The 24640-nt window shown below is 39.7% G+C and overlaps 1 protein-coding gene across 8 annotated transcripts in view; it reads right to left on the reverse strand.

Moving 5' to 3' along the window:
* The window catches only part of ATXN7L1 (ataxin 7 like 1), a 118921-nt gene that overhangs the window by 39861 nt on the left and 54420 nt on the right, over positions 1 to 24640 (reverse strand). Inside the window, exons 1-2 of one of the 8 annotated variants that reach the window (XM_064444801.1) lie at positions 1654 to 1790; positions 1226 to 1315 (exon numbers count right to left, since the gene is read on the reverse strand). The exons of 3 other annotated variants lie outside the window; for them this stretch is intronic. The gene's annotated coding sequence lies outside the window, so the exon portion shown is untranslated. Of the gene's footprint in view, positions 1 to 127; positions 150 to 865; positions 1017 to 1225; positions 1582 to 1653; positions 1792 to 24640 lie in introns of those variants that run through there. 4 more of the 8 variants (XM_009506203.2, XM_064444791.1, XM_064444820.1 and 1 more) reach the window with 4 other exon arrangements.

Raw genomic sequence — 24640 nt, forward strand, 5'->3', positions numbered from 1 at the left:
GTATCACTGTAAATATCTCTAATTTAGACTACAAACAAAAAACATTTCTTAGGATATCCCACCTATATCCATTCTTACCCAACACGCGCTACCCAAAATTCATCAAATCAAGTGAACAGTTGCTCACAGTTAGCGTCTTCTCCATCGATGAGACACAGAAGTTTGCAAAGAAAAAAAGTCATGATACGACTTGGGAGCAGAGAAAGATATGCCTTTGGTCTTTCGGTATTTTTTTTTCAGGTAGTTGAAACAAAACAAAAAAAAAGGTTTAACGCTGTCAGAAGAAAGACACTAGAACTTTGTCAGCACCAGTCATTTTGAAACATTACTCTCGTTTAGCACAATCTGACTTCCTGCATACAGGAGGCCTAAAGCAAAAATCAATTTTAGGTTGACCCACGAATAACTCAGAGCCCCAGTGTTACGGATTACAGCTTGGTATTACACTTGGTAAAAACAAACAAAATATCATTGCTAAAACACAGAAAGGTAAGAAAGTTATTTGCTGCTAGTAAACATTACAGATTAATAAAACTCCTTTTAAGCTTGTATTCATCACAACCCTTGAGTTCACAGCCCTTTTACTTAAAATAGCATAAACTAATTTATCTGACTGCCCAACGTAATATAAATACTGTTTGTTATTCCCCATTTACAATATTTCAGCAGATGGTAATGAAATTTAGTGCCTAATCCACAACGTGATTCTGTTCCAGTAACATATCACAAGCTTGTTGATGAAGATGTTACTTATGGTAACTACATACACCACCTATGCACAAATTAGTTTTTCTATTTACAGTATATCCTGAGGTGTTTTGTTGCACAGCCCTTCACTGTGCAAAATTGAGCAATGTATACTTACATATTCAGTAAATAGTAAGTGAAACCTGCCACCTTGTACCGATCCCAGTTCAAAGTTTGCAAATGTACTTGGCATTAATTCTAATAAAACTAAAACAGGAAAAAACCACACATGCCCGAAAAGCAACAGCCAGCAACCAGAAAACTGAACAACTAGACTGCTTGCAGAAATGTGTCATCCTGCAGTAACTGGCAGCTGGTTCATAACAAGAGTTCATAAACACCTTGTAAGCACTTTCATTTTGCAGCCACAGTCTGAAAAAAACCTAACAAAACCGTACGTGAGGTTAAGCAAAAATAAACTTGGATTTGATGCTAGCAAACTACAGCATAACATTGCAAGACCGAAGGATAACTTTACCAGTTTTTTTGACAAAACACTATTCCAAGTCCGGCTGAAAAAGTTTGGAAACAATATCCGCAAACCGTTCCACCCTTCTTGCACTGCGCACTGGAAAGGAAACAGCACAGTCGGTTTCATTTTGATACTTCTTGTAAACTGACAAAGGAAATAAACTGCCAGCTCAAACCCCCAGACCGATCCGCTGCGTAAAATGCAGCTCAACAATCGCAAGCTTCATTCCAGGTCAAATGACATAATTGGGAAATTATCAAGTGCTAAAATAACGCCTGTTCTGCTGGTGTTTATTTACAATAAACACAAGCTTCGCTTTCTGACATAAACCCACGAAAACGGTTCTCCATTTCACAAAGTCTACAAGTGAGTAGGATCAGCAAAATTATGCAAAACATCCTGCTAGAAGAAGAAATGTAAACTGAGCCACTTACAGAGAGGAGCAGGCTGCCAACTTAATCTGATTCTACGACGACTGTAAACATGTACTTTTGGAATGTGAAACGATTCACATTGCCACAGATGCCGTCAGAGAAACACAGCAACGTGATTAGGTATTCTGCACACGGTAAAAAAATCAGGCAGATGACCTGCTGCAGCAAATACCAGATCAGCGCTCTCACACACCAACTGTTTTGACTACAGGCACTTGTTAAGCACCAAGTTTCAGGTCCTACCAGTTGGACACCAGAACTGATCGTGTGCCAAGAACAACAAGCGCTGAAAACGGCTGCGGGTTCCCCCCCCCTTTTTTTTTTTTATAATTGTTGATACAACTCAAGTAGCTGCAGAAATGAACCAAAGTGCAAAATTAAAAGCAGAAAAAACACAGGCGTATATTTAGAGGAAGACACTGCATTTTTTTCTTTCTCGATTCAGGAAAGAAGGAGGGTGTTTATGTTTAACACAGTAGGACGAACTGCTGTTTACCTAAAAAATCTTCTATTTATGGGATAGCTTGTCATTTGCCAGGGTAATTATAAGAGACAGGAGGAATAACCTCTAGAATATCACTAAATTACTCTTAAGTGGCCAAATCTCTTAAAAATGGCCAAATTCCATAAAAAGCCACACACTCAGCATTTCCCAGAACTCTTCCATTCCTCTTCCTTAGAAAGAATAAAAAAAAAAAAAAAAAAAAGGGGGGAGGGTCAAAAGGAACTCCAGTGTGGCAAAAAAATTGTTCCGATAGTGCCATTAATTACACTAAATGTAAAATGAAGCTGCTGGGTACTTGTCTGCTTCTTTTACAAGGATTCTGAGATCTAAAGATGAAGCTCCAAGGTACCACTGACGTATCAGAGAGACAGGAAAACAATGCAGGAGTGAATACCTTGCCCTGGTGATAATGTCAGTCTTCACATCACTGAGCTGGAAGACATACATTTAACTCTGGTGTCAAGGCCTGCTTCTTCAGCTATAAAAGGGGATATTAATGATTTACGGTGTTAACTTGATTAAAAAGAAAGAGTTGGAGATTTAAGTAGGAATGCATCACTTCTTGTAATGACTTGATTCTGCACGTGTAATCAATATTTGCCACCTGACACACTGCAACTGCAGAAAAAATTTACAATTTTCTGCTATAAGCCGTACATGTTTCTTAGCTCAGCAAGGCCAAAAATCCCACTTCCCCTCCCCCCAAAAAAAGAGAAACAACATAGCAAAGTAAATCCCAGGTATGCACTTTTTTGAGTGACGCTCTACCAAAGAAAAGCCAGGAGGGCTTATGCAAAGAAATTTCCCCTTCTGCTGGAGGAGATGCTCTGGTAGTCCAATGTGAAACTAGGGAGACTTCCTGATGCGCCTGGCAGTGTTTGAGGTAAATACCATCTCACACCTTGTGTCCGGTGCTTATACCACAAGGGCAGCCCTCACAATCCCTCTGCACTGGTATCTTATTACCTGCTGACCAGGGGTAATGGCATTTCCACCATTTTTGTTCTCCAAGCAAGGAAACGCATTATCAGCCTTAACCTTAGGGCGGGCATGTCAGGTGAAATGCTAAAATACTTCTAGCAATCGAGCAACAGTACTTTCCTTCAAGCAAAGGTAAGCACGGCCAACAAATCAGAATTTTGTGGGTAATTTTATATGTGGAGAAAAATCTTTTATTTGGCTGTAAGAAAAAAGTACCTTTACATTTCACACTGAAATATAACATGAGGAACAGCACTCTAGTTCACTAAATATACAAATTTAAAAGCAACTCACCCACTAATTCCTCCAAACATCCAACTTAAATAATTTTACTCCAGACACACTGTTGCAAATAGAGGAAAATTTAGCATTGCCATCCTCTCATGCTTCATATTGTGTAACAGACCCGTGTCCTCAGGCAGACCTTTCACATTCAAGGTCATCTGACAATATGTATTTTTATTTATTTACTTATACTTACCAGGTAAAATATTTCACTGTATCTCTATTTCCATCTTTAATTACATTTACAAAACAATAACAAAAAAAAAGTAATTTATGCAATTTATTGTTTTAGGAACTCATAGGATGTTCCCCCTCACCTATCATAAAACTATTAACAGAAAACTAATACTTCTTTAATGCTTTACTTAGTCCAAACAGATGTAATGGCATTTCTTTTTACAGATAAGAAAAGATAAGCCATAGAAGAGCGAGATGGGACTACTGAGGTGGTTTGGCACAAAACAATGCTGTACTATGGCTCTGAGAAAACAAGCTATCATTTTTAGGAGACTTATGTTCTTTATTTCTTTTTGTGCATAATATCATGTCAGATTTTATTCAATATCAAGATAACACATTGCCAGCTCATTTTATCATTCCTTAGAAGAAACTTGTACAAAACCAGTAACTTTACTGAAATTAGCCCAGAATAGTAGCTTTGCAGGACTCATATATAATCTATTGTTTAAACCTTCTGGCTTTTTCAGCTCTGTTATTTGGGATCCAAAACCAGCATCTGGTGAAACAATGTATTTCTTAACAAGCTGTTTTATAAGCAGAGAGATAATGAAAACTGTTTCTTCTAAAAACCCAAGGGTTTGATCCCTAAATTTGCTCCATCTCTGTTACCCTGAGCTTCTCCGCCTCCCAGCACCCTCACCGTTTCATCCCGTATCTACAGTACTTTGCTTCCCCCCCTCCAAAAGAGACAGGATAAGCTCCATCTGGTCTGTGGGTACACATGTGACAACTGTGAGTACAAGCATGCTACTGCCACATGAAATACTGTTCTCTGGGGGCACATTAATTAAGGTGTCTCTTCACAGTTGCTGATTTTCACAAGATTGCTGAAAATTCATATTTTTGAAGCAAAATTGGCAAAGAGTTAAAAAGTCTTAGACAAATTTGGTGTAATCACATAAGCCTTATAGCTATTATTATTATCATTACTATAAGAATTATCAGCTTTCAGGAAACTCAAAATTTATACATGAAAATTTTTACTTGCTTCTCTGAGTTTGCTACTCCTCATGGATATTCCCAGGCATCAAATTAACCCACTTGGAATTTTCTGACATCTTTTTAAAATCCAGGTAACCAAACAGATCTGCCCAAACGAGGACACTGTTATGTTCTGAAAACTGAATGATCTTACATTTAAGTTTCAATTCACATTATCAAACCCTGCTACAAAAGCAGTGCAGGTGCCCGTGAAGAATATTTCCTCATTCCAGATGTTTTGGGTCACTCATCTTTCAGGCACATTATTTGCCATAGATAATAAAATCCATATTTAGAATGCTGCAGGAATACACACAAGTGCTAACGCTCCAATATACAGCCTCCCAAGTGAATGTGCAAAATAATTCCTGAAGAGGTCACTTGTTCATGTTTCCCTCACTACATACAACAGCCCTTACAAACAAGAAACCAAACTCTCAACCTTACAAAGGACAAAACTGAACAGACAATGCTGAAAGACATACCCAAATACCAAAGTGGGTTTGTAGGGCATTTTTTATCTGTTCTTCTCCCCTAAAAATCTCTTTAGTTCTATACTTACTTGCAACTTAAGATCTGAAAAGACAGTTTCTACTTTAACTTGCATCGTTTTTGACTTCTAACTGCAAACTAAAGAAACTCAGACCTAACCGCACATGAATGAAATGATGCAAATCAACCTCTGAGTGTCCAAGTAACAACTACTTCATATTTTGGCTCTGAATGCACCTCTTAATCATTCTTCACTGCAACCAACTTCATGTATTACAAATTACTTGTTTTGAATAAACTGTATACCTATTCAAAATACTAACTGCTTTCCCCTCGTTGCCCTGAATGGGAGAGTGTTGTATGTCTACAATTTTAAATATCTGTTCTACCTATATAAAAGATTTCTTTCAGATGGGCCTTTACTCAGTTTTTTTCAAGCTATTATATAGTCAATAACAAATCGAGACTTCAGAATTTGTTGAAGCATGGCCAGTGTTTCAGATGCTGTGTGAAGAAAGGTATTTCCCAAGGCCACACACCAGTTAGAGTGCGGATCTGAATCTAAGGCATTCCAAGTTTATGCACCCACTCATGTTGCCTGTCATGTATCAATGTGGCAGGAATAGCACAGGGGAAGGAGACGGGTGACTTTCATTACAGCTACCTACCAAGATGCATGAACTCCACAAAGTGGCACAGCTGTGACAGTCCAGCTCTGCAATTCAGCTTTCCCCTCTACCACTTCCAATGCCTTGAATAACCTATCATCCAGTGCAGGTGGTTCCAACTTTCTATGCATCTTCTCAGAAGCATACACAGACTATATTTTAGGAAAAAATAAATGTGTAGATGCTCACCAGCTGAAGATACAGGATGTTTTTCCTATGAGGCACTCCAATTACTTTTTATAATTACTTACATAAGCTGTTTGGGGAGAAAGAAAAAAACCCACTTCTCATTAAAACAAGCCATAGCTCAACTCAGAACAATTCCTGTGAGTTTTAACATGGACAGTAAGCAAACAAACCAAGATCATTAGAATTCCAACTTGTAAGCATGTCCACATGAATGCACCAGTTTTACCTGAAGACATTTAACAATGAGATATGCAACAGGAGGTCTCTGAGATCATGCACGCAATAAACATCTTTCCAAAGTATCAAACATTTGACATGCATCAGTCTTTTTTGATTTCAACCACCTGAGTAAATTGAAGCATAGATAAAACATATTATGATTATTTCCTACCAGGGCTTATCTGGCTTTTTATAGTGCTAGAACCTGGCTTCATCCATGCTTGGTGGAACATGTCACTTCAGGTGGGAAGAACGAATAGTACAGTTGTTTGTTAAGAGATGAGAGTAGTCTTTGGTCAGCCAAGAAATTATTATAGGGGGAGTAAGCTTGGAAGCTAACAGGAAGAAGAGAAAACAATTTTAAGACAAGGATTTCAAAGTGGGTTATTTATAGAGTCAACACTCAATTATCCCTGGTCAGATTATCTGTCCCAGAGATGCAGAAATAAATCAGCTCCAGCTGGGTTCATTAGCCTAGGTGCAGCTTGGTGAAAATGTTCCTATACTTCTAGGGATGGTGTGGGTCCAGAAATCTATGCAACAACTTACTTTACAGTGTAAGACTGAAGTCCTTTTTTTATCTAAAGTGAGGCTTTTTTGTTGTCTCTGTATGGCATTGCCAAAGGCAAGAGCATTGGGGAAAATGGCAAGGACTCCAGATGAAAACACCACCTTGCAGTGTTACTCCCGTGTTCTGGGCCCCAAGAAGCTTTATTAACTCAGGCAGAGCATCAAGCCCGAGCTGGCTGTGTACATTCCTGCCATGCTGCGTCAGGGCTGCATCCTCTGCCTGGACACCAGGGAGCTGGAGAGCTCGGTGCAGACAAGCACAAGAGACTTGTGACAACGCAGGAGCCAGGTACCAGCCAGCATGGCAAACACTAACAAACCCAAATACAGCTGGGATGGCCTCCGTGCAGAGGGACTGAGCTGTGAGATCACTTGAGATTATGATTTACAGTTAAGTCATTTAAACCAGATATTCTAAATAAGGGAAAACTTTAAACACAAATGCTTTTCTAACTGTAAGAAAAACACAGCAAGAGACAATACCAATCCAGTTTGAAGCTGTTTCCCTGGCCACAATGCCAAAAGTGTAACTGACAGTGAAATAAAAAGGCAGACAGTAAAGGAAATGGAAGAAAATCCAACATTATATTTCCTACCTGCCAGTTGCTTCCTCTGAATCAGACTATCTGTGTTCATGCTGAAGGGCTGAAACCTTTCTCCATCTGCCAGGAGATAGCGAACTCCAGAAGAGACTTTATGCTCTTTAGACTCTTCTGGAAGTTGTCCCTCCTCATCAAATTGATGCTGCTACAGTTGAAAGAAATCCTACTGTTTAGAGATAACAAGAGATACTTCTAAATTGAAGGAGTTTGAGATTCAGTTTATTTTCCTCCAGCAATGGGAGTCACTTGACCAAAGAGGCAGGGAAAGGACAACAAGCAGGATACTGGCATGAAAAATCTCAGCTATAATCAGCTGACTCCAGCTTGATTACAGAGGAGGAACTAAACTCTCTATTTGGCAAATGGATCACAGAGCAAGTCTTTTCCAAAGCTTTTTGCCGAGTCTGCCAACTGGTAGCTAGACAGTACAGAAGATTTAACCAGCAATGGCTAACGAGTGAACCAAAAGTAACCACGACTGAGCTATCACCCCTGGAATTTGCCTACTGATTCTAAATACTGAGAGAAAAAAGGTTTATTTACACTGAAGTGCACAATGTGTAGCAGAAAACTGCTCAAGTAATTTCAAATAATAGCAAGAAACAGAGGGTCACAGGGCATAGGACAAAGTAGAGGAAGAGGGTTACCTATCTCACTTGAACATCATTGTAACACTTGCAGAAATCGGCAGGTCCTAAATCTACAACCTTATTACCCCTCCTTTTCTTCTCCCTAGTCCCAAATGCTTTGACCTTCCAGGTTGCTTAAGGTCTGAAAAACAAGTAATTCAAGAAAAACAATAGTTCAAAAACCAAAAGTCACTATGATAGCTATTACTTATCAGAGAACTCTAGCAGTTTTAGTTATTATTTCTCCTCACATTTCAGATCCCTAAATGCGTACTACCTAAGAGGTGATAACAGTGGAAATTACAAAAGGTTTATTATCTTTCTTTGCTGTTTTACCTTAGGACATTAAGTTTACTCTCAGTGTTAGGGGCAAACATATTTTGGAAGGTGTAACATTCAGCAAACAAAAGTGGAAAATATATCTTCTGCTGTACAGTATTTGCAGGTCTTGTGTATGGTATTTATCTCAGAATACATACTAATGAGGACAGCAGCAAAAGCACGGGAAGGGAAGGGGCTCGATTACTGCAAAAAAACAACTGCGCGCAAAAGACTGTTAAACATTCAAAAATTCATATCAACAGGAGGTTTAAAAGTTTTCACCTCCTATTCGCTGTAACAAGATTAGGTCAACACTTCCCTCCTTCCCCGCTAAGGCCCATCAAACTGGGAAAGACCATAAATGCAAAACCACCACACAACCTCACTGCCCTGCTGAAAGTCTCAACTGCTGTAACATTTGAGGAAAGACACCCAAGGTGTTTCCCCTTCCTGGGGGCTACTGCCACAGCAAATTTCAGCCCGTAACTTCCAGGTAAATTGGCTGCGTATCTGTCAAGCACATACAAGTGAACCACACTTACATAAACTTTCTGCTCCATCACTGCTCTCCCCACCCCAAGATATCAATTCTAGCCAGGAACTTGATTAGCAACAGACTGTGAAACACTTTCAGAGAACTTCAGAGGTGGCACTTACAAAAGGACAGTGAAATTTTACAGCCTGAAGGCCTCAGAGTAAAATGTGGCACCTGGCATGAGGCCTTGTGTGTTACGGCTGCAGTCATACCGGGGGTCAGAGATGCAATTTCTTTTTCTCCTCTTCCTCCCTTTCAGAAGGTTCATCTGGCTCACCTTTGGCTTCAACCTGGTATTAATACACGGTTGCATTACAGTGTAGGAATAGAGACCAGGCACCTTATAAAAGATAACCTTGAGCCTTTCAGCAGCTGCTTCCTGGAATAGGCTGTTCTCACCCTGCAAGTACAGCGCCTATTGCTGCTTCCAGATGTAGCCTCATAGAGCCAGTACATTGAAATAGGCTTGCTGAACCCACTTTCACAAGCAATCTTGATTCATCCAGCATCAGGGACCTCTCTCTTTTTAATAATTTTATGCCAATTTACATGTCAGAAATCTTACATGCTTTTCCCCCCACCTCCTTTTGGTTAACTGAAGAAATAATAAATACTGGAGTAATATGGACTACTTTTGTATTTCTTGTCCTCCTCTTCGTAATTACCTGTTAAAATCTGTTACATAGTGAGTTTGAAACAAATTATTCTATGCTGGTTTTGTATTTTAATTAAATATAAAGCAATACTGATCAGATACCTCAGGATATTTCTAGCTTTACAGAAATCAGAGCTCATTTAACAGCCACAGTATTTCAGAGTTAGACAGATACCACCTCCATCAGATGACACTGGTTTCAGGTAAACAAGTATGTTTTCTTTTTTTCCCCTGAAAACTCTGAACATTTTCTAGAGTCACTTAGATTTCATAGTTATAACAATTTTTTTAAAAAATGCAATGGAAATTGAGAGCTTAAAGTTTTTCTCCTAAGTTCATTAGTACAAATAGAGGGAGGCTGCAGTCCATGCACACAGCAAGTAATTCAACTGTAATTCATGACACAGCACAGCAGAGGTTAAGTGGAAATGCCGACATTAAACCTGATACTATATAGCCCTTAAAGCTTGCAGGTAATCCCTCTCTTTCCAAGAACTCCACACTGAGAGAAAACAGATATATTTAGAGAATAATTCAGTATCATGACAGTATTCACCTCCTTTTAATTTAAGCTTACACATCTAGAACCATATCAAATCTTCCAAAAGCAAATGCTCAGCAATTGCTTGTTCTTTATTCAAAAAGCTCTATGGAATATATATAAAGGAGTCCATAAAAAAGTTGACAGCTACTAATTCAAGAGTCAGCAGTTTCTCATTATAGTGGCACATTGTGTTTAAACTGCTTTGGTACCACTGTCATGTTATTAATCAAATAAAAAAACCCCTACCCCTATGAATTACATATTTCTAAAACACTACCTATTGCCAATGTAATCAGACACAGTTTGCGGTATTTTTTTTTTATTACACCATCACACATGAAATATACGTGGTATATAACGTGGTATAAACATATAACATACAAATACATACTATGCATAAAGGAGAAACCACAGTATCTTATCTGCATATATGGGTCTAGCTAAGTTTCTAGTTACCTGCCTCTGCTTTTCTTTAACCTTTCCAAAGCAGCTGCAAATGGACCTTAGTGTCTGGTCACAAGTTAAAAATCTTTGCAGCAATTTCTGCAAATAAAAGTCACAGACTATATTAGGTTCCAGGACTGTAAGCAACACGAGCTATCGTATTTGCAAAAGAGCATGCTGATATAGTTGAGGGGAAAAAAAAAATCACAGTACAGATAAGCAAGGGTCAAAGTTCTGGTTACGCTTGCAGTTTCAGTACTGGCACTTCCTGATCTGAGTCTAAAATACTCTCAATTAAATCTATTTTGTCCTTCTGCGCTAAAGTAGTGAACTACTATTCCCCACCCCCTTCATATATCCACTGCTCTGCTCACTTAATTATAAACCATTAGGCCAGTTTTAAAAGGTCTTCAGTCCACAGGAGGCACTGCAGAATTAAGTCACAAGGCCAGAGCTATGCTTAGTCTTAAGGGCTGCACCAAGCTCAGCCCAGGAAAAACCTCCCATAACGGGACGGGAGCTGTAAAGGTACACTTGCACCCTTCAACGTCTCGGCACGTTTGGAGACCGTAAGAGTTGCTGACAACCCTTACACACATGCCACCTCCCTCCGCATTACACTGGTATCTAGAACAGTGGATGTCTCTCTCCAGCAACAGTTGTGTCGTATAGCCTTGTAGGGCTCCTGCAACAGGGTGCTCCCCCCGCTCGCTCGTCCTTGGTGGCAACAAACCAACCCAGGGCCTTTCGTGACCCAGGCTCACTTCGGACCCCGCTGCAGAACCCCCGCCAGCGGCACCTTCCCCGGGCGCGCTGACAGGATGCCCTGCGGAGACCCGCAGCCCGGCCCCGGCGGAGGCACCGGCTGCCCCGCCCGCTGCGGGCTGCCGGGAGAGCCCGGGGAGGGCCGGGAGAGCCCGGGGAGGGCCGGGAGCTCCCCCTCCCGGGCCCGCCGGCAGCGCCGAGCAGCGCTCGGTAAACAAGAGCCGTATTTACTGACGGCTGCTCCCGGGGGGCATTAGTCTGTGGATATTTTTTTTTTTTTTAAAAAAACTCTCCGTACTCACCACAACGAGCAGGAAAAGCCCAAACAGCAAAAAGCTAACGCTAAAATTTTCATCGTGAAAACCCTGTTTCATTTATCATGCAATTCTTCTCCTGTCGAACTCCTAATTTAGTTCAGGACGGCTTACAGATAGCAAGCCCTTCAGCCAAGGAGCCAGCAGTACCTCAGCTTCAGGCACCTCCAGAGAGGTCACACGCTCCGTCACCTCTCCCAGGCCCTAGCACTTGCTAAACTCACGGAATAATGCACGGTAACCAGGAATTAAAAATTAAGCTTCTCAGGATCTGATTATCTTTGATTTTTCCACAGCAGTGTCCAAGCAGACCCAGAATTAAGATCCTGTTATAGTCTGCTGCTGGATAAACATGTAGCTCTTTATCACCTATTTTTCTTCTTAAAAGTACTCTGTACTCACAGGTACACCGTCAGAGCCACAGTGTCACCACCTGAAATAATGTGCTACATCAACAAGCTGAGCTTTCCTCTGGCACAGCTCTGCGTGTTAAAGCGTCCCCAGCCGAACCCTCAGCCAGCTGACCGCTGCTGGAAGCAGTGGGTTCCCCCTCAACTGGAAATACTTCATTTGGCATAACTGGTGCGATTTGGAATGGAAACATGTTTAAAACTTACCTGATGCCGTTACAAATAATTTGTTTCAACTATATTTAAAAGAGCAGGCTCTCAGCTCTCCCCACATACATGCAACTCCTCTTGCAGCCAAGTAGTTCTTGGCTTGTCCACGAAAACCAGCCAAAACCATCAATTTGCGGCAGACCAGCATGTGACCCCAGTTTAAATGCAAATTTATTCTCACAGCTGTGTCCAACATGAAACACATTGACAAATGCAAGCTCACATCATAATGTACTTATAAATGCCTTAGGATTAAATTCTATATATTTCCACACGTGCACGGAGCACTGTTCCCCAGGAAATACGTTCTCTGGAGTGCTGTGTTCCCCGGCCACGCACCCTCCCCAACGCTGCAGGGATCCCAGTGGGACAGCAGCAGGAATGGCCCCAATTTATTCAAGTTTCTTTCTGAATCACAGAATCATCTGCCTGAGGCCTCAGAAGAAGAGAGAAAGCAGACGGGGAGTGTGAAAACACAGAACCAGCACTCTCGAAGATTAGTCACGGTAAGTAAGCTCCTCAGCAAGTGCCACAGGTCCTTCTTGCAGCAGTTTCAATAGAAAACAGAACTGGATTGAAGACATCCTTACCCACTGGACCCAAACTGGAGCCCAGAAGTTTAGCCAACTGATCTTTGAAGGTGCATAACCTATTGGTTTGTGGGTTTTTTTAAATTTAATTTGAACATGGGTCTTGAAGTAAAAAATAAAACAGATTATATGTTTGGGGCATGAGCCTACTTAAGCAAAATAATCCTCAGTGCTTCTGGGATTTCTGTGTAGGAAAGCATTCACTGCAGGTATACATGCCTCACAGAAGAGGCAATCACTGAACCCAAGGAATAATGAAACAAAATAAAATATGGGAGGAGAAATAAGTGGAAAAGAAAAAACTAACATATAAGTAATATCAACATGTAAATAAATAATAAGACAAATAGTTAAGTAAAAAGTTTAAAACTGACTGGAAAAATATCCAGCAAAATTACATGCTTATAAAAAGCTCCAGCAAAGCTGAGAAATTGAAGTCTGAAAGAAACTATGGGTCGTGTTGCACACATCAATCATTTTATGGCTAGGATGTTAGATGCTGCCAACACCTATTGGCATGTCTCAGGTTCATGCCTGTGGAGCCGCTGTCAAAGCACACTGTAACACATAATCCTGGGATCCATGGGACTGCCAGGCTGCTGCAAAGTGAGTGGTGATCGCTGCCTCATGTGAGTGTGTGATAAAGGTCATATCACAGCTCTTGAATGGCCACTAAGTCATTGTGTGGTTCTGAGTGTTTAAAATATAACACAGGGTAGTGTTAAGGAAGGGTTGACATCCGTGTAGAAACAAAACAATGCACCAGAATTTGAGGGGGGGGGCGGATCCATAGTAACCATTCAAACAACCTAGCATAAGTAAATTCAAAATTATGCTTTCTTTATCTGACAATAAAAATCCATCTTCTGAAGAGTGAGGCTAATGTTAGCTTTTGTTTAAGATACAATCGGGGTGTTGTCAGTTTTCTGTATCTTAATATTAGGTGTCTCAAGGATCCATCGATAGATTGCCTGAACCAAATGTTTCAGGAAGTGATAACCAATGTTTTCATTTTTCAATCTAAAAAGGGGAGTTTATCAACAATATCAGATACTTATTTAAATATAAAAGCACTTCTACAGTTAAGATGAAGATCACAGACATTTACCTTATAGATTAACTTCTTGTAAATGGTTTTCTTTATACAGCATACTAACAGAGACAGTTTGTGCTAAGGACAGACAAGTTCTGTACTCAATCGTACAGAGAAAATATTGCACAGTAGATAATTATTTTCTAACTCTAAAATCGTACCACACAAGTTCTAGGTACTGTGTAAAAATCTGTAGAAAGGTTGAGAACAGGCAAGCCAATAGTTAGAGATCCAATTCACTGTTGGTAATATGGAGGAAAAAACATGTTTTGTGTAAAGGATCACTCTGCTCATCTCACAGGCTTTAATTAAGTGGCTAAGAAGTAAGGAGCAGCTAAGAGCAATTCTGTTGTAACTTGCTTTTTTCAGGCTATAAATGTGGCTCTGGTAATAGTAGTACTACACAAAAACATTAAGGAGACTGCCTATTTACCAATGCCTGGATATAGACATTAACTTGCCTGATGTCAGCATAAAGTTGGGACATGAGGGTGTTTTTAAGACTATCTTGAAAAGAAATAATCCAATCTCTGTAGTTAGTTTTTGGGCTGATGGAGCTGGGTTTGTCCCTGTTGAACACTCTGGCCCGATATGCCAGCAGCACTTTACAGCAGCTTTCTTGTACTGTGCATCAGAAGAATAATCCCATAGAATTTTCAATAGGACACCCCAAATTTAAATATTAAATGCTTTCCTGATGGACACTGGCACTAGCAAACAGCTTGCCTGGCAACATTTCTTAGTACCCATTACACAGAGACTGCAATGCGTTCTGGGACTAAAACTTCAAAATGGAGAAACAAGAGTGCAATCTGTTGGGAGTATACATGTTTCTTGCTAAAGCTGTGCAGGCCTAAAATAGTGCCAAAATTAATTTTGTTTCCTCATACTGCTAGGTAGGTCAATATGCAGGGTTTTTTTTTTCCCCACCTAGAAGCAAGACTATGGCTTCAGCAATTCACACCAGAGAAGTCTTCAGGCAAAATTAACCCAACAGAGAAACAAAGCACCAGCATGTATATTTGAGTGGCAGCTGTATGAGGTGTTTTGGGGTTTTCTGTAATTGTATATTAATCTCACTCTGAGCCCCAAATCAGGTTTCTTATGTTTTAGTGCCATGGATATTTCAGCACCAAAGAACAGAAGGAGGATATTAGAGAAGTGCAAGTCAGAGCACTTCGGAAAGCCAAAATTGTACTGATTTTGCCTGCAGAGACTATTTCAGAAGAATCCCTAGAACTGTATCTGATCGTTTCTGCAGACGGCTGGTAAAAACTGCCAACAGGTATTTTAGCTAAACTGTATTTAGCAGAAGACAGGAAAGGGGACCCAAATTTCTATGAATTCCAAGTATCATGACTCAACAACTCCAACAGATCAAGCATCTGATCCATTTTCAGAAACACACTCTATGAACCTGTGTTTGTAGCCTATAAAACACTCTTGATACTCTTAAAGCATCATAGACCTTCAAAACCAAATCAAACAACTGTTGTACTGAGGAAAAGTACAAAGCCCTGACTATTAAGTGGTGCTTGCCAGACACTCAGTTGTGCTTACATTACCCTACAGATCAGACTGATGCCTTAGCAGTCCCGCATTTTCAAAGCAGCTCCTCCAGAAAGGCCATGGCATTGTGGCTTCTTGTTTAACCTCTTGGAAATGAGGGGGCAGAAAGGTGATGAAGACAGGTTTAACTGAGGAGTGCCTCAGTCCTGCACAGCTCACTCGTAAATCCATAAATTAGACTATTATTTTTGGGAAGTCCCAGGAGGCCTGAGATATATTCATACCTTGAGAAAATTCCTTTTCTTCTGCTTGAACTACCCATGTACCTGACATTTGTCTATTTCAGGCAAGGAACAGCCACTCCAGTCCCTTTCACTTAATTGCAGTCAGTCCTTGCATGATGTTTGCCCCATCCTTCCCCATACGGAGACATATAACAAACACAGTTCTCTCCCTTTTCATTCTTCGTCCAGGCCAAGAAGCTGATGCCCATTTAGACGTCAATATGCATATAAGCACAGGGCTTCTCATTCTTGGCCATGATCCCTAGGTGCTCCTCAGAGACAAGTTCCTCTTTTTTTTTTAATAAGAATTGTAACAACAAAATTAAGAACAAAATTTTTTTTTTCAGTTTTGAGTTGAACAGTTTTCTTGATGTAAAACTTCTAACCTAAATTCTCTAATCAAGTTGAAGTACCAAGAAGTGATCACTCTGTCTTTCCAAAACAGAGCTACAGTTAATATTGTAAAATCACATAAAAACCAGTGCTTGTTCTCAATTGCTTATAAATTATGATATCAAACTCTTGGGCACCTCACCAGTGCCATGGAGTTCAGCAGTACCACTACAGGTGCAGCATCGTGCTTACATGCTTCTAGGATAACTGATGAAACTAACCCAACAAGGAATGAACATTCCTCCTCCAGCACCTAAACCTGCAATTCCTCAAGCAAGCTCATGGAGACAACAGATCCTTCAGTACTTCTCTTGTACAACTTTTTCCACTGCTCTAGGTCTCTGAAGGCTTTTGCATATTTTTAAAGAATATTTACATGTTAAATGATATACAAAGAGCTAATGAATGCATGCGTAATATATGCAAAAACAGTTATTTCTTATAGGCACAATGCTGCTGTATGTTGTAGTGGTTTCCTAAGTTTATTACTTCTGTCCTCACACACATGTCGCTTCCTTAAGGTGTTACATTGAAAAGGCCTCAGATGTGTCCTTTAACGACTTAGAGCAAAAAAGAGCAAATTTGTTGCTTGATGTGTGCAATGCTGCATACATCTTTACAAGCACCCCAATGTTACATTTAAGCGTGAGATTCCACAATCCCAGGTACTAGCTGGTATCTCTCACTGACTTAATTCAACTAATAATAAAGGTTTATTTCAATTAGTTTCTTAGTCTCGCATTAGAATCAGTGATTTAGATTTAAATTACATTCACATAATTTTCATATCCTGTGGGTACGCACGTTTTGACAGTACTGCAAAAATGTACTGCAAGTTGCATAGAAGTTGATTGAAACCATCAAACCAGTATTTAATTGCTTGCTGACATGTACCTCAACACTGACTTACAAAAAATAGTCCAGAGTGGAGTTATCTGAACATACATAAGTACACCCAGAAAACACATTTTAAAGTCATCTGCTTGCATAGAAGGAATACAGGTTTTATTACTACATTTTTAATTCCTGAATCAAATATCACAGCTTTTTTCCATTATTTGCTCTGTGACTTCATGTACCACCTCAGACTTCCAGAACTTTTTTCCACAAAATGGGTATTATAACATTCTACTTTTAAGATTCAAATATATATTTAAAAAGTTTTAAATAAAAATTTCCTTACTTCTTTTGTTCTGATCCCCAGCCTTTGAAAAACTGCAACATCCATACAGTCTCATTAAATGCATTTGCCCAGATAATATATAATAAAAGCAATCCCTAAGTAAAATTCACAAAGTTTTTGCAAAAACTTGTATTCAATCTGTTACCTCTTCCCTCCTGAATTCATTCTGCAGAAGGCAACATTCTGGATATGCTGTCCAGCAGTCCTCACCATTTTCTCCCCATTAAATTCTCATTTTCTATAATTTACAACTTTTACTTTAATTCTGTTCAGTCAGAATACGTGGAGTTTTAGACTTGTCCTTCTAGGCTTTCTGTCTTTTGATAATATTAACAAGCTCACTCCACACATTAAAACTCACCCCCTCCTACATCCCCCTTTAGGGCTGTGAATTCCTGTTAGAGATGAGCATGCCTTTTCCGGGGCAAAAAACCAGCACGCTGCCACCAATTCTTAGACGTATCAACAGTCTGTAGATACCAACTACCAAAAAAACCCCCACCTCAAATCTGAACAAGCATAGCCCAGAAAAATACCACTTTAAGATTAATTCAAGCAGCAAATCTTTCATCTTCAAGGTCAGGTGTCCTTTTCAAAAGACATTTTAAGATTGTAGTCTAGATAAAACAGGCAGAGCTGATTTAATAATTAATTGCTGCTGCTGTTCCCTCTTATAAGTGCTACTCTGAACCACACGTTCTCCCTGCTTTTAACTTGCACCATCTCTGGCATTCACCTGCTGCCCTGATGGGCAAGCTTAGCTTGCTAAACCAGCAGAAAACTAACCAAAGAAAGGGGGGAAAGGTGCAAACCCACAAATAAATCAAACTGAATATCTTTCTCCTATTATTTGATAGCAAGTTGAACAGTGTCACTACAGGGCAAGATGAGCAGCAGAAGCACTGCAGGTAAGGAAGATCCCAGGACTGGGCAGGAAGGGCGAGATGAGAAGAATGGCCTCTGCCCTCCCTGCAGCAGCATGCCCTAAATGAAAAGATCCATTCAGGTGCCCATTAGATGCTCAAGGAGCAACAGCCTGGCACAGTGATACCCAACAGAGCCATAAAAAGGGCACTGATGTCACCCAACAGAGAAAACATCCTGGAGAGGTGGTTATGTTTTAAAGCTGCTGAAGGTTTTGCTGCTGTTAAAACAGGTTCCTGTTTGTTTTACAAGGACTGCGGCTGTCACTCGGTGATCAGTTCTCGCTGGAAAAGAGCACTGCTGCACCTTGTGACCTACGGCTGCTCTCACCGCTCAGCCTCCAACCTGTATTGCCTTCTTCCAATCTATGAGCATTTACCACTGAGGCTCAACAGTTTATTCCCACAAAACATCACTGACCGCTGTCCCGTTTATAACAATGTTATTTTGGGAAACAATGGCAAGCGTTAACAGTTTGGCATCAGTCGCCTGATATTTGTACCACACTGGCTGGTCTTAGCTAACCTAGCTGCCTTCAGTTATGGCCTTCATATAGTAGAGAGGACAGGACAAATGCGGTAAGAATGAGTAACTAACCCTTCATACAGTAATATTTTGAGAAACCTGAACAGGAGTCTGTAAAGAACTCGATACAAAAGGAGAAAAACTCTTCATTCATTACCTCTGTGTATCACGAAGAAACAGTGTGCTTCATTTTCAAGGACAAAACACTAAAATAACTTAGACCTGCTGAGTCTACTGGACACTGCAGGCCTACTTTTACAAATCTAAGAAAAGGCTATTACAGAAGTAATACAGAGGCACAGGGAATTTGTTATAATGCTTCTATACCTTGCTAGACTTGGGACTTAACACCATAAAAGCATTAGTACCATACTTGTGAGACTAATACATTTCATAACAAAAAAATCTAATCCTGCCACTGAAAATTCTCTAGAACCTAAACTTTAAAATAAAGACATTCTGCATTTTTAATTTGCCCCAAAGTTTTCAAATAAAAGGTGAACTGGAAACAAAATGGTTGTACTGTTTATTTTCGCACTTAGCTAATTAAAATACCTTTTTTTTTTTTTTTAGTTAAAATGAAAATTAAAAAGAAATCTCACTATATTAAAACTAAGTTCTACATTAAAAAAAACTTTCACTGTACTAAAATCAGTAAGTCAGCAGGGAATAAGTAAAACACAGGTTGCTCATCAAAAGAAAAACCAGTATGAAAGATAGCTTAACACTGTTAGGCACAAAGATGTAAATGTTCATTTGTACCACAGCAAAGTAGTTACTGCGTTTCTTGCAACACTATATGAATATTCCATATGTTAAGGAAAGAGAGATCACTAAAGCAACAAACATCAGGAAGCCTTTCAATGATGTAAGACTAGATGGATTGCAATCAAAGTTAAAAAAGCAAACTGCTACAATATGAGAAGTTTTCTGTAAATGGCTAATCCACATTAATAAAAACACCACTAAACATCACTGCAGTTAATTTTTTACTTTAGATTAACATCGACTAAGACAAACATATTTTAATAACGGTATGGTTTACATTTTAAAATTTAGTAATTTTTGCCATCAGTACAATCTAATGTTTCTAGGAATGCAAGTTATTTTTATTAGGCAGCCAGCTGCAGACATTGCTGGAAGTTAACTATGTTAAGTTGCAGAAAAACTGGGAAAATTACCATTTGTATACTTTCAACAGCTTAGGGAACATGTGAATGGGAACTGTTTTAATGGCAAAAGTCAAAGGATTTTGAAACTAGATTAAAAGGAAATAAGTAGTGATTTATTTGCGATGTATCTTTTTATTCCACATAAAACTGCTTGCGCTTAGTGACCAAGATTTGGTCCATGCTTACAAGAAGGTACTACTGCAATGATGTATTATGAAATAATCTTTAAAAAATGAACTATGAGCAACTGCTTTACGGAAGTACTTTCATGCACACAGCGCTAGGGAAGGCAATAATGACTAATGGGGAGAGGCAATACTCGGCCAGCTGAGTCCCACAGCGTGGGGGAGGCACTGCATCCCAAGGAATGCTTGCAGGGAAGGTAAAACAGATGCTTTTACATTGCAGTGAAAATATAAGGCAATAAAATAAATAACCTGCTCAGCCTTTCCCTCCTGTAGTAATTTTTTATATAATTAAAATAAGCTGCTAAATGTCAGTGTAATTATATAAAAATTCCCTTTGCTATCACTTGCAAAAGGTAATACTGAATGACTACCTTGCATATAGATGTCTATACTGTCTTCACCTAAAGACAGGTAACCCTAGGACTCCGTGTCCATACCACATGATAACATGTGCGAAGCCCACGTGATAAAATCTTAGTTTCTGTAATAACATTGATTCTCAAAATTTCAACAATCTTCCATTTTACAGATAAATCAACAGACAAAAGGTATTTTAAGCCACAGCACAGCTTCCTATGCAATACTCAGCATAGCTGTCATTCTTCAATTTAAACAAGTTATTAATTACTGCAGCTTCACCCAGCAACACTACTTATGCATATTTCTAGATGATCTAATTAAACTTCTTGTTCTTAGTAAAATAACCCAGAGTTTAGTTTTTGCAAATAGGTATACTTTATTTTTTAAGGAACAAATATAGACAATGTTTCAAAATCTCCAGAAGTATCTTTAGGTGATCTGAATCAGACAGTGAATATATCCACTCCTGTCTCTAAGGCCGTAGAAAGCAGCATCAGCTAACATTATGTTGACCACACTTTGTTCTTGGAGCACGCGAGGCACGGCACTAGCTCAGCACTGGGGCCACTCAACTTTATCAAATCTTAGAAAACTCACACAGAAACTCGTGGCAGAAACTCTGCAGGCTCAGAGCCCCCAAACCATTTCTCCTAAACGAGACCAGTACACGTCTTACTAACCAATGGGATCTCAAAGAAGCCAGCTATACCTGCGTAACATAACATGCCTGTGCTGTATCTGTGGTCTTCCTTCAACTTGGAGGGTTAAATTATTTAAGAACAAACCGACCTCCCCCAAAGTAGCTGTTAAATGCAACATTTTAAAAAACAGTTGGGACTGATCTGTGTGGTTCAGCTGAAGCTGAGCTTTAAAGTGAAACATATCAGAAAAACGAGAATGGCAAAGCTAAACCAGTACAATCAGCTTAAGTCAATACTGATGCTGTCTCATCCAGTGAAAACGTCTTATGTAATTGCACTAAGAAAAAGAATTAGTTTAAGGGGGAAGAAACAAAAAAAAAAGAACCAGGGCCAGGCAGGGTGAGATAGAGCCTTTAAAAGCCCAGCACAATTTGCAACACAAACACTGAGGAGCAAGTGGCTTCCTCTTTGAATGAAGGAAGGGTCTGACCCCTTCCTGTGTCACAATGCCCCGCGCTTACTTTACATGTTTTCTACTAGCAGTAAACCAAACATAATTTCTATCAGTTTCACAGACACGTGTGTACCAAGAAAGACATCATATTGATATTACATCCAGTTTTAGAGAAGACAGAGGATGCATTCGAATGAGCACCTTCAGATCTTTGCTGTCTGGACTGCCAAGTAAGATTGCCTGTGACGAAACAGATTATAACTTTTACTTTATAAATTAACATTAAGTTTTTTAAGCAGATGCTGTACAGCCACATAAGAACACAGAATGACTCCTCTAAAATTTACAAGAAAAACACAGGAAGACCATAAAGAAAACGCTAGCTTGGCATGCAACGTAACTCCAAAGGTACGCTTTACAAAGCTGAGTTAAGCCACGCTTTATGCATTCATTTCCTTCACCGACATAAAGTGCCCAGGTCAGACCTTCAGTTAGCTCACTCTTACACAGACACACACACGTTTCAGATGATTATGATTATGTTAATTGAAACTAAGAAGGCTGTAATACATTCTCAAGAAGATTTTCTCATAAAAGAGGTTTCAAAAAATGAAAGTCATAGTGGACCCCTCAGAATCCTGTTTGGGTAGATCTGAGTGGAGTACAGTTCGTACTCTCCAAAGCTGAAGCAATGAAGGCTGCAAAGTAAAGGTGCGACATGATGCAGCAGCAGAGATGACAGTTTTGTTAGATCATAAACACGTAAAAACATCACCTGCTTTACTTGCTTAACAGCTAATATTACGCAACTCTGCAGAATGTCAGCTGGCATACGTATATTCTCTTGCTATTAATCAGAACTTTCCAATAGCTATTCTAACTTTCCTTAAGCATTAAGGAAAGTAATAACATTGGGTTTTCTTTTTTGTGTTGTATGTATGGTTTTTTTGGGGGGAGGTGTGTGTGTGTGTGTATAATCAATCCAACCTTACAATAAAAGTCAAAAGACACAAGGCAATTCTACTAAAATGACATTAGACTAAGATAGTTTAAAACCTGAAAATCTTTCTGCGTTATAAAATGGAACTATGGAGCAAAAACTCCATGAATAACTCATGCTTAAAACAAAGCCTTGCATCAACCTAGCTGATTTTTTTTTAAGTGTTCAGTGAAATATATTTGTTTCTGTAGCTCTCTTTTGAAACCATGACACTTAAAGCTCTATGTATCATTTATTTGAACTTTGTTTCACCTCAGTGATACTATCTAGCTAGAATTGTCACATCCATACCTGTGACTTAAAAAACAAAACCAAACCCAAGTTATCTGCTTAAACTGCGCTTCTGGTGCAAATGCTGGCAACAACTTCATATAACTGCATCACATGATAAGCAACTGGAAATAAAACTGTCCTAGCACAGGGGCTACTGAGTAACTTGAAGCCCTCTCTGCAGATGAAAGCAAAGCAGAAGAGAGGTAAGCCAACTTCACCAGGTTTCACTGACGCAGATCTCAGAAATGCAAGGGAGGAAGGCACCCCACCTTTTCCTGACTGCATTTCCAAAATCTACCTTTATATTTTAACTTTTCACCACACAGAGCCTGAACAGGCCACTCACAGGCTCAAGATGACTGAGCATCCTCAAATTAGGGCAGAAGAAACAATTCAGCTTTGTTCCCTTAACTGTTCCCTACAACTGTTTGCTGTGAGTGCTAAGAGAGAATCACAATGAGAAAGCAGGAAAGCACGTGGATAAAACTGGCACAAAGTGTTGGGGAGGAACAACCCCAGAGCATGTACAGGCAGGATCTTCACTTGACCCATGATAACTGTAATATAAAATCTTTTCAACTCTCTGTTTCCAAGAGCTCCAGAATTGGGGAATGACTAAAAAGGTATCGTAGTGATCTCAAAACTACTGATGTCTGTGAGACACGGTAGTCCAGTATTTGTGCTTTTGTTTCTCTAGTTTACGAAAATAAACTAGAGTAAAAGCTGTGAACATAATATGGACTAGATATGAAAATATTCTGACCTGTCTCTCTTCCTAGTTCCCTTAAAACACCCCAAAACCCTGCTAAGCATGTTCCTTGGTGCAGCATTGCTTTTGACCTTTCATGCTTGCCCCTTTCAAATGCAAAGGCAGGCTAATTTCATCTGATTTATTTCCAGCCTACTAGATAAGGCTTATGGAGCAGAAGGGATCTGGGCTGTGGAAAAGAAGAAACCCCAAAATATTCCAGTTCTTCCCAAGCCTGACAAACAGATACTAGATGAAGTTTCCACAACTCCCAGGACTCCAAGCTACGAAATGTGACCTGTGGCACCGGGGTTGCATATAATATACTTGTGCATGCCCTTCTTCTGCTCTTGGGGGAAAATATGAGGGATTGTTTTTTTGATTTGGGTCCCGTCCATGTGTCTGCCCCCTGCTTTACCTCTTTGCAAGAAAAAAAACGCCTGACCTTCACAGGGCAAATGTTACAGCGCAGCTGGGGTATTATCATGCCATGTGTTAGGGTGTATTTAACTCGGTGCACGTATAGCCCATAGCTCTCTACAGCCACCGAAATGACTGGACATGAGCTGTGCAGCGATGAGACAGACGAATCATAAGGGAATGCTCAGGCTTTGTCAACCAACCCACTGCTGGTAACTGCTGTCTGAGCATCCTGATTGTCCACAAAATTATTTTATATTGAGGACACATCAGTAGTTATCACCGATCCAACGAACACAGGAGCCAATATTATTATGGCTTTTTTCCCCCCCAAATACCAATTTACAATTCTCTGACAATTCTGTGACTGGCTTTATTTCTTTTTTATGACCAGCTACTTTGGCTTGGTTCAGAGAACGGATTTGGTTTTAAAATTCTGACTGTTAAAATACTAAATATTTATAAATATTTTTAAAATTAAAAAACCATTTAAGTGCTAAGTGTCCAAACAAGAGAGAGGTGGCGAACCCCAGTTAGATGACTACTTCCTCAATTAAGGTACTCGCCTTTCTGTAATAGATCTGAACCCAAATCTTCCCCTTTGCAGAAGACGACTCTGACTATGATGACAAAGCATTGTGAAGGGTGTTGAGGGGGTTTGCTCTCCTTCC

Source organism: Phalacrocorax carbo, chromosome 1, assembly GCF_963921805.1.
Source record: "Phalacrocorax carbo chromosome 1, bPhaCar2.1, whole genome shotgun sequence".
NCBI lineage: Eukaryota > Metazoa > Chordata > Aves > Suliformes > Phalacrocoracidae > Phalacrocorax > Phalacrocorax carbo.